A 10,942-nucleotide genomic window follows, 5' to 3' on the forward strand; every position below is an offset into this window, starting at 1 on the left:
ACTTTGGAGTAATTTTATTAATATTGTTATAAATATAGGTCCATAGCGCAACATGCACCCATATATCTAAATTAAAACAACAAAAGTTGTTACTGGATTTTATAATATTATTTTTAACATTCAAAGTCAAATATCTCACTTTTGCCTTTTTGAGGCTTGTCATTGTTTCACATTAAGCTCTTTAATTAGACTTTATGTTGTAACTAGACTGTTTTTTCTTTTTTCGTTGATGTGTTTGGCATTTTAGAAGAATATCTTTAACAGTTATTTGGTATAGTGCAGTTATGGCAGAATGGGATGAGTTCTTTATTTATTAGGTGAATATAAATATGTACAGTATGTTCTAATCGCAATCGTGATACTATTACTAGCTTACGTTTGGGTGAGGGTGGTAATTTGGTGTCAACAGTTTCTAGTATATCTTTTAACCCTATACTGCGCAATGGATCTATTACAACCTATTTAAGTAATCGTTTCCTTAAATTGTGTGTGTTTAAAGGCGTCGCTATGCTACGTATTTAATCTGATACGTCCTTGCGTACTAAGAAGTACGGTTGCATATCCCGCAATGATTTTAGTTCCCGCGTGAATTTTGTTCATTACGTTAAGAAAGAGTGGCCACTCAGAGAAAGACTAGTATCGGGAGAAAAAAAAAATGTGCAACGTGATACACTAGTTGACTCAAAATTAGTTCTTTTGCATCCTCTTCACATAAAGTTAGGATACATTTTGTCAAAGCTTTAGATAAACAATGTGACTGCTTTAAATATCTGTGCGACAAATTTCCTGCACTTTCTGAAGCTAAACTTAAAGAAGGAATTTTTGTAGGCCCCTTAAATTCGAACCTTTAAATCGGATAGATTCTTCCAGAATACAATGACTCAGGATGAATAGAATTCATAGACGATTTCCTTGGAAACAAGTCTCCAAACTATAAAAAATTGTAGCTAACATGGTCGAAAATTATAAAAAACTGGGATGCAATATGAGAGTCAAACTTCATTTTTTGGATTACCACGTTGACTATTTTCCCGAAAATCTTGGAGCTGTCAGCGAGGAGCTAGAAGAAAGGTTTCATTAAGATATAAAGAAGATGAAGAGACGTTGCCAAGAAAGATGGGATATAAGAATGATGGCTAATTACTTCTGGACCTTGAAGAGAGACTATATCATAAAAATCCATAAAAAGAAGACAAAAAAATGCAGTTTTCATGGAAAAAGAGAACGGTTTTATTAAAAAAAATCAAATATTGTCTACAGTAGATTATACTGAATTCTTTTTTTTAAGAACAACTCAATTTTGCAGTGTTATTTTATATTAAATAAGGTTTCAATAAATATTTTCTCAATATTTTTGGCAGTTTTTATGAAAAATTTCAAACACATGTTTCTTGTAAACCTGATGTGCTGGAAAAAACACAAAGTACAAATTCGTGATCAGCACATCCCATTTACTATATCACACCTATTCAACTTAAAATACTTTTACATGAAAATAAAAATGTAGGCCTGTGTAATTAGAGGACTTAAACACCATCTACTTATTCGCTTTATAAGACAAGAAAAATCGAGGAAAATAAACTGATTGGTGGAAAGAAACTTTCATGGTCTTCAAAGACGGTTTCAGGAAATTTTAAACATGCTATGATTATGGCCAACGACCCAATACGGACCCAGCACCTAAAGAAAAAACTCAATATAATTAATATTTACGCAAATTATTGCAGTTGTGTAGATTACATTATATTGATTGAAAAACTAGAAAAACAAAAAATATATGCTGGTTATTAACGTTTCTAATTATCATAAAATAATTAAATAATGCATAAGTGCATTTATTTATGTTTGTGTAGTTGTTTTAACTGTCATTGTAAATTTGGTAAAACAAACGAATATTTGGATAAAAAACTCTTTATTAAATATGCTTGTTTATTAATGTGTATGAACAAAACGATACAACAAAATAATATTTTTCGAGAATAATTAATTGTATTACTCATACAATATGATTAACATTCATTGAAAGTATCTTTTTGCTTTGTTTAAATATATTATGAAACAATTACGATTAATTTGTCATGTGAACTTTATTTTGCATATTATTTTATACACAAATGAAAACAAATTTTAATAAAATAACCAGTCTTGTCATTATAAAATATTGATATGTTTAAATTAGATTTCGAAATGAGGCTACAAATGACAATAATAAAATGACACAGGCATACCCCAGCCTTTGGAAAATATTTATCAAAAATTTTAATAAAATATGAACTGCTATATATGATTTTAAAAAATAAATGAAATAAGCTAATTATTGAGGTAAAAAAAATATTTTTTTATTATTTTAATTACTAATAGTCAGAATATTAGCAATATTTTTAATGTTGGTATTGAATATCGTTTCCATTTTGTGTTTTCTTAGCACTCTCCCTATTTTCTCTGTTGTACCCTTTACGTATGGTAGAATGTATTTTGCAATCGGTTTTTCCTCTTCTGTTGGATCCTTAATTCTTTTTTAAGCATTATGCGCATTTTTAATGGTATATGTTGAAAAGCCGTTTTTTCAACATATACCGACAATCGTCTATGCATAATGCTATTGATGGAAACTACTTGCATCGAATTCATGAATTTGTTGATTCGTTACCTAAAAAAGAAGTCCACTGCTCAAACAATATTAAAAAAAATACCTGTCTGCTTCATTAAACATTAAAATTATTCATGAAATGTTTCTGGAGGAGAATCCAGATATCACCAATAAAATTATAAAATATAAATACTTCTATTCCTATTTTAAAGAAAATTTCGATCTTTCGTTTGGCCGACCTCAGATGGATGTGTGTTTACTCTGAGAAAATTTAAAAACAAAGATAGCAGATCCGTTTTTAAATGAAAATGCTAAAAGGGTTGCTGTAGCTGAGCTTCTATTGCATAAAAGAAGAGCAAAGAAATTCTACGCAAAAATAGATGAAATAAGCAGAATGTGCAGAGAAAGAAAGGATGTAATGGCAATAACAATCGACTACATGCAGAATCTGCCCCTTCCCCATATTCCTGTGCAAGAGGTATTTTACTACAGGCAGCTATGGATTTATGAATTTTGTATTCATGATATGAAGGACAACAAAGCCTTTTTTATTCATACCAAGAAGGAGAATCATTGACAGGTCCAAATGAAGTATGTACATTTTTGCTCAATTTCATTGAAAAACACGTACCCTTAACGGTAACTGAGTTTTATCTTTTCTCAGACGGATGCCCCGGCCAAAATAAAAACAATACCGTAGTGCGATTTTTGTTAACGCTAACATCAAGTGGTCGGTTTCAAAATATCCCACATTACTTTCCCATGAGGGGACATTCTTTTAATGAATGTGATCGAGATTTTGGAATTGTGAGAAGAAAACTGCGGAGACATGATAGAATATACTCTCATGATTAATATATTATCTCTCTCATTGAGACTTCTTCAAAAAGTAAAAAAAATAGTGTTCACAAAGTCGTTGGTACGAAAGTAATCGAGTTCAAAAAATGGTGGCCACAACACTATAAGAAGCAAGTTTTGTCAATATCAAGCCATGGCAAGAACATTGCCACTGATAAAAAAGTTTCTTTTCAAGTCAGCAATTTCTATGAGTTTCGATATTCTAAGGAAACTCCTGGCAAAGTGCCTGCACTTCCATTTATTGATGCGATAATCCAGGAGTGTTTTGGATTAGCTAAAATACAAGAAAGCAGAGTTCTTCCTGACTGCTTTTCATATCCTGCATATTCCGGCAAATTGCCTATTAATCATAAAAAATTGAAGACTTAAAGAAACTGTTGGTGTATGTTCCAGTAAAAAAAAGGAATATTGGTACCCTATTGTGACATGGACAACAACAGAGCAAGCTGAATCAGCAGAAGAGGATTTCTAATTAGTGTATAGTTTATTAGTTGTATTTTCAAAATTTTTTTTTCATATTATTTGAATTAAACTGAAATAAAATAATGATTGCTCCATTTTTTCTAGGACTCGCACACATTTGTTTCGAAAAGGTAACGTATGCAAAATATTTAAAAAAATATTCTATTGGTATAGTGTACTTTAAGCAATTGACGACCATGGCATTGTGCAAACAACACATCCAGTATCAACTCATATATTTGAAAGATATTTGTAACTACATCATTTTTGAAGAAAATAAGTTTTTTTGTCTTTCTGTAAACTTTGCATTTATGTACATGTTACCTTTTCAAAATAAGTGACTCAATTCGAGTAAGCCAATCGACTTCTTCAGAGTTTTCTTTAGTTACAATATCTGTCAAACAATTTTCAAAGAATCGAACCTCTACGCTACCCAGAAGAATTCGCAACTTTTTATGGATATGGAAGAACTTGACGCTTTCTTGGAAATACTTATAGTCATGGGGTTCGATAGTCTTCCAACAATAAGGTCATACTGGTCCAGCAATGAAAACTTTCATGTTGAACTTGTGACTAAAGTATTTACAATAAAAAGGTTCCTGAACGTCTTGAGATTTTTGCACCTAAACAATAATGAAAGTATGCCCCAACCAAAAACTAAAGAGTTTGATAGGCTCTACAAACTTAGACCACCCATAAACCATCTTTAAGAGACATTTCAAAATGCTTTTATGCCATATAGACATCTATCTACTGACGAAAGCATATGTGCTTTCAAAGGGCGTATATCACTAAAACAGTACATGCCAATGAAACCAATAAAAAAAAGCTTTAAAATGTGGACATTGGCATGTGCTAAAACGGGATTCCTTCTGAATTTTCAAATATATCAAGGAAAAGCCACTGAATCAACGTACGATATGTTAGGAGAACGTGTTGTTTCAGAACTCGTCCAATTATCAAAATCGTGGTTATTGCGTATACTTTGATAATTATCAAAAAAATTATAATTTTTTCACCAAAATACCACTAATGCAGAAAATACTGGAAAAAAAATTTGCTTGTGGCACTGTAAGGCAAACAAGAAAATATTTTCCAAAACAAATATTATGTGTTAATAAAAAGTTTTCCTAAAATCAGTCAGATTCTGTTAGTTCTGGGGAAATATCTGTAAGTGGAAAGATAGAGGCGTAAAATGTGTTACTGTTGTCAGCAATCTACATAATTCTCAAGAAAAAACTCAGGTATTGAGAACAATCAGAACCGGAAATAGCGATTCAGTACCATGTTCTCAGGCAATAGCCGATTATAACAAACACATGGGTGGAGCGAATCTATTCGATCAATATCATGCTAACTACTCCACCGCATGGAAATCAAGAAGTTGGTGGGTAAAAATATTTTACTACCTTTTAGACGCAGCAATAGTAAACAACTATGTTTTATATAAGAGACTAAAAAAAAATAATTCAAGTGCTAAGATTATGACTGCATTAGAGTTCCGCAGTGAACTAGCAGATAATTTGATTAGCACTTTTACTTTCAGAAAAAAGTGTGGACCTCCATCAAACTCAAATTTGACTGCTGGTTCACACTTACCCACCAAAGGAACTTATAGGCGCTGTGCCCATTATGGTTTAAAGTGCTTTATAAAAGGTGTATAATTAAAAATGCCCTTTCCGGCTCCATCACAGAACTTTTTCGAAATAAAAAATCCATCATCAGTGTATTATTATCTGAAATAAGTATAAGCACTTTAGTGAAAGCAAACATACATGTAAATGTTAAATTGTAACTATATATATATATATATATATATATATATATATATATATATATATATATATATATATATATATATATATATATATATATACATATAGTTTACTTTACATCACACTGTTACAAAATGGTCACACTTCGCTAATAAGAGATCTAATTAATTTTTTTCTTTACAGGAGAAGTTTGATGCTTCTAGATATGGTTTATAACAATGACAATGATCTAACCGGCATATATATATAAGTCCATCTGATCCAAATGTTTTGACTGATGAAGATTCGGCTGTCGACGATAATGGTGAATTTGTAGATTACCTGTCCCGAAGACAATTATTAGCAGAAGCCGAGCTGGGTTATATTGATGGTGTACCAGAAGACAATAGTGTTTTTAATGAGATGCAAGACGAGCAAACACCACGTATGTCATCACTTGACACAGAACCTAATATTAGTTTTTTGAAATCACTAAAGGGAAAAAAGTATACTAAAAAAACTTTGATCGATGGAAATTTTGTAAAAACATCCGACTTTTCCAAATCAGATTACTCACAATTTAAAAATATGAACCCTATAAATTTATTTGAGTTGTTTTTCGATAACGAAATGCAATATTTCAGACGAAACCAGAAAATACGCTCTTCTTGTGAATTATCCTGATCCGAAGATTACCTTGGACGAGCTCAAATATTTTTTGGGTACTTTGATTGTGTCTGAATACAACTGTCTTCCTGGAAAAAGGTTTTATTGGGACAAAGGAGCAGACATTACCAATAAAATGGTGAAGGATGCAATGCGACGCGACAGGTTTATCCAAATAATGCGTTTTATGCACTGTGCTGATAATAATACGCAAATGAATTTAAATAATAAAATGTGGAAATTGAGACCAGTAATCAAAAAATTACAAAGTTCTTTTCTCAAATATTATCAACCAACTGAGAATATTAATTATGATGAGTCGATAATGAGATATTATGGTCGCCATAATGGTAAATAATTCATTAGGGAAAAACCATAAGATTCGGTTATAAAGTATGGTGCCTTAACTACGAAACTGTTACCTTGTAAATTTTGAGATCCAATAAAGGAAAACTACAAATTCCAATGGTTTTTACCAAGTTGCATTTGAAAAGCAGCCACTTCTCTTGTCTCGATGTTGGACACTTTGCCATAACAAAAGCTGCCTAACCAAATCTATGTACAAAAAGAACATGGTGTCATAGGAACAATAAGGGAGAACAGAATACCACAAGATGTTCCACTTGTCAATAAAAAAACTATGTCCAAACAAACTCGAGGTTATTTGGTTTCCAAAAATTGACAAGGGAGATGGTCTTATATTGACAAGATGGATAGATAAGGCCATCGTAACATTGGCATCAACTTCATATGGTGTGCATCCTATTCAACAGGTACAACATTATGCACATTCTGAAAAAAAAAAGTTGTCCAAGTTCCTCGCCCGCATATTGTTGGAATGTATAACAAGTTTATGGGAGGCACTGATAGAATGGATGAGGATTTAACAAGATACCTTATAAGTTTTCGTAGTAAGAAATGGTATTGGTCTATACTTACATGATTAATTGATGCTGCAGTGCAAAAATTCGTAGATACTTTATAAGTGTTCAGGAAGACCGTCAACTAATTTGAATTTTCGACGTGAAATCCTGACTACTTACCTTATCAAATTCAGAAACCTTCCCATTAGACCTGGTAGACCAACAACAAGTAGAAATAGTCTATCTTTTAACAGAATATCTGACAACATTAGGTACAAAGGTATTAACAATCTCATTGTACCTGTTCCTAACAAAAAACGAAGGTGGTGTGCAGGAGTAGGGTGCTGCTCAGTAGGACGTACGCAGTGTGAGAAATGTGATATTGGACTCTGCATTTAATGCTTTGCCATATTTCGTAAAGAGTAAATCTTATAATATTTTTATAGTATTTTGACCTAGTGTTAGCATATGGTCACAGTTTATTATGTCATAATATATTCGATAAACAAATAAAATTTAATAGGTTTTTCTGCTTATTTGTATTTTGCCTAAACTAAACTTGGTAAAACACCACCAGTTTAACAAAAAAATTAATTCAGGCTTTGATGGGTAAAAAACACTTAATACCGCCAGTCATTTTAGATTACATCAATATAAAAAATATTTCTAAATCGTTTTAATATTTACAAATTATTATATTACATTACTTACCCAGAAATTAGTTTGGTGGGATATCCTCAACACCGTGACACCTATAACAAAATTATCATTAAGATCTGAATGGTTATCAAAAGGTGTTAAAATATAATATTAAATTTAACCCTTTACCGCGCAAACAATTTACTCTTTTTTATTTTATTTATTTTTTTTTCGAATTTAAAGGTAAAACCTGGTTTTAATGGAATGCTATTTTATAAAAAGTGACAAATTATTATTAAAATTATTCTCACAAAGTTGTTTTTGAGGTGGCTGTACCAATAACCGTCCTGATAAACCAATAACATCTAAAGTTTGGTGGCTCGCCATATAGCCACTTATTTTTTATTTAAATAAATTACAAAAATGCTTCAAAACATATTTTTTTAAAAACGAAACAAAAAACGGGAAATTAACAAACATATCACTACTACAAACTCTAAATAGTGACTGTTCAAAATAAAAATCTACCCAATCTTATTTATTTATTTATTTAGCGTATGGCTACATCACAGGTTCATATATATATATGTACATATATATAAATTATATAAATTACAAACAACAGTAAATACAAAAATATTATTCTACAAACAAACATCTAGCTAGATTATAAATATATTCGATTGACTCTTTTGTAGCAGCCAGAAAATCCGAAGGGTTGCCGTTATAGGATCTAATCGGGCATTCCTCTACCATGTGTTTTACTGTTTGCCTGTCGGCGCCGCAGTCGCAATTTGGTGATTGTATTTTTCCCCAGTTAAACAGTGAGTCGGAACATCTGCCACAGTTCGTCCTTATTCTATTGAGTGTGGTCCAAATTCGTCTCGGTTGGATGAAGCCCTCAGGTTTGCTTGTAATACATGGCATGTTCCAGTTAGCTGGTGCAGCGTTATTCTCGCATTGTTCTCTCCACGGTTCAGTTGCATTAAAGTTTTGATCTACTAGCCTTTTTGCTGTTTTTAGAGGCGGGTGTCTTGAACGGAGCCTACTTATGTCTCTGGCGGAAGTTCCGACATGGGAGCGGAGCTCAGGATCAGTATTGATTTTTGTAAATTCTCTGACAAGGGCATGTTCCAGGCAAATGGGTGGTGGAGGTTTATGACTCAAAGCTGGTAACCAGTAAGTGGGCGTGGCCTTGATTGTGCCCGATATAGTTTGCATGGCTTGGTTGAGTTGGACATCAACACGGTGAGTATGTGGACTGTTTATCCATACTGGTGCACAGTATTCCGCTACGGGGTATACCAGTCCTAATGCTGTCGATCTAAGTGTGAGTGCTGAGGAGCCCCATGTAGTGCCGCTGATCTTTTGCAGGATGTTGTTACGAGTTGAGATGAAGTTTTGCAGCAGTCTTAGTAAGATGCTCTTTAAAGTTTAGCGTTCTGTCAAGTGTAATACCTAAGTATTTTGGGTGATTATTATAGTTAAGGAGTCTATCCTTAAAATGGATTTGAGGTTGATAGTTGGCCATCTTGTTGTTCAAATGGAAGCGAACACTTCTGTCTTAGTTGGATTGGGTTGCAATCTCCATTTGCGGAAATAATTCCCTAGGGCATTTAAATCGTTTGTTAGAATGCGTTCAGTGACCTCGAATTCTTTATGACTTGCGGCAAGCGTCCAGTCGTCTGCGTATCCAAAGTTTTTTGATGTGGTTTCTGGCTTGTCTGCTATGTAGAGGCTAAAAAGCATGGGAGCCAGCACGGATTACCCAATCTTATGAAATTCTGCGAAACATTCTAAACACTGACCAACATTACACTCACTATATGATATTTTTGATCTCTTCACATTTGTTTTCTTAAAGTAACTTGTACATCGCCTTTACTTCTCCTTTACTGGTAAATGCACCCCAACACTCCTTTTTCTGGTAATATTATTGGTAGAAATAAAAAGTCCACTAATTTTACGCATTTCGTTTTTGCTTGTAGTGAAAAGTTGGCGCACCTCTTTGTTTTCTGCCGAAAAAATTACCAATTAGTTCATTGGTTAATATAGATCAAAATTAGTAAGTGAGACATGGCTTTTTTATATCAGTGGCCAATGATGTTTACAATCAAAATCTAAAAGACAGAAGAATATTGTCATCGATTTTTCGACTGAGTAGGAAGTAAGGTATTGATCAAAAAGATCAACACCGCCCATATAGAACGATGTCATCGGACATTATGAGAAGGAAAAAATAAACAAAAATTAAAAATTACTACTCTAGTTCTATCTAGACAATAACCTGGTGATTATAAACATAAACTTCCAACGTAAAAGGATACACAAGATCACAAAAGAAGTCAAATCAAGAGACGAACAATTAATTATAGACTATACTATAGTGCAAACAACAGAGAAGAACTGGATAAGAGACGTAAGGGTGAAAAGGAGTCATGAAATTGGTAGTGACCACTATCTACTAGAAACCACATTCAAAAGCAAAAGAAATGAAATAAAAAGAAATGAGAACATAAACAGAAACACAAAAAAATAATAAAAATTTATAAACTAAGGAAAGAAACAACAAAAAAAGATACTCAGAGGGGCTGGAGAAAGAGATGAACAATGAACATGAAATAACAGAAACAATAGAAGAAGAATGGGAAAAATTTAAAAATGCGATGATAAAAACAGCTAAATCAATATGTGGAACTACAAGAAATAACAACAGAGGGAAACGAACATCTTGGTGGAACGATAAAGTTAAAAGAGAAATAAAAGAAAAGAAGAAATTATGGAAAGAATACATACAAGACAAAACACAACAAAAATATGAAAATTATAAGAGACAAAGAACAAAAGGTAAAGAGATAGTTAAGAAAGAGAAAAAGAAAAGTTGGGAAAAATTCGGAGAAAAAGTGGAAGAAAACAGAACAGAAAACCTAAAATTATTTTATAGAACACTAAAAAACCTAAGAAGCAACAAAGAAACGAAACTGAAACAAATAATAAACAAGGAAGGAACAATAATAAACGACGATAAGATAATATTGGAAAGATGGAGGGAACATTTCCAGCTGATACTGAATGGAAATCGAGTGAACACAATAGAGAAGGAAAGCCAC

General features: G+C 32.5%; 1 protein-coding gene across 1 annotated transcript in view; it reads right to left on the bottom strand.

The window, feature by feature from the left end:
- Nucleotides 1–7,935, bottom strand: part of ths (thisbe) — a 689,099-nt gene extending 681,164 nt beyond the window's left edge. The window contains exon 1 of the mRNA XM_072536347.1: nucleotides 7,905–7,935. The gene's annotated coding sequence lies outside the window, so the exon portion shown is untranslated. The remainder of the gene's footprint in view (nucleotides 1–7,904) is intronic.
- Nucleotides 7,936–10,942: the final 3,007 nt, after the last annotated feature.

This window comes from Diabrotica undecimpunctata, chromosome 6 (assembly GCF_040954645.1).
Source record: "Diabrotica undecimpunctata isolate CICGRU chromosome 6, icDiaUnde3, whole genome shotgun sequence".
NCBI lineage: Eukaryota > Metazoa > Arthropoda > Insecta > Coleoptera > Chrysomelidae > Diabrotica > Diabrotica undecimpunctata.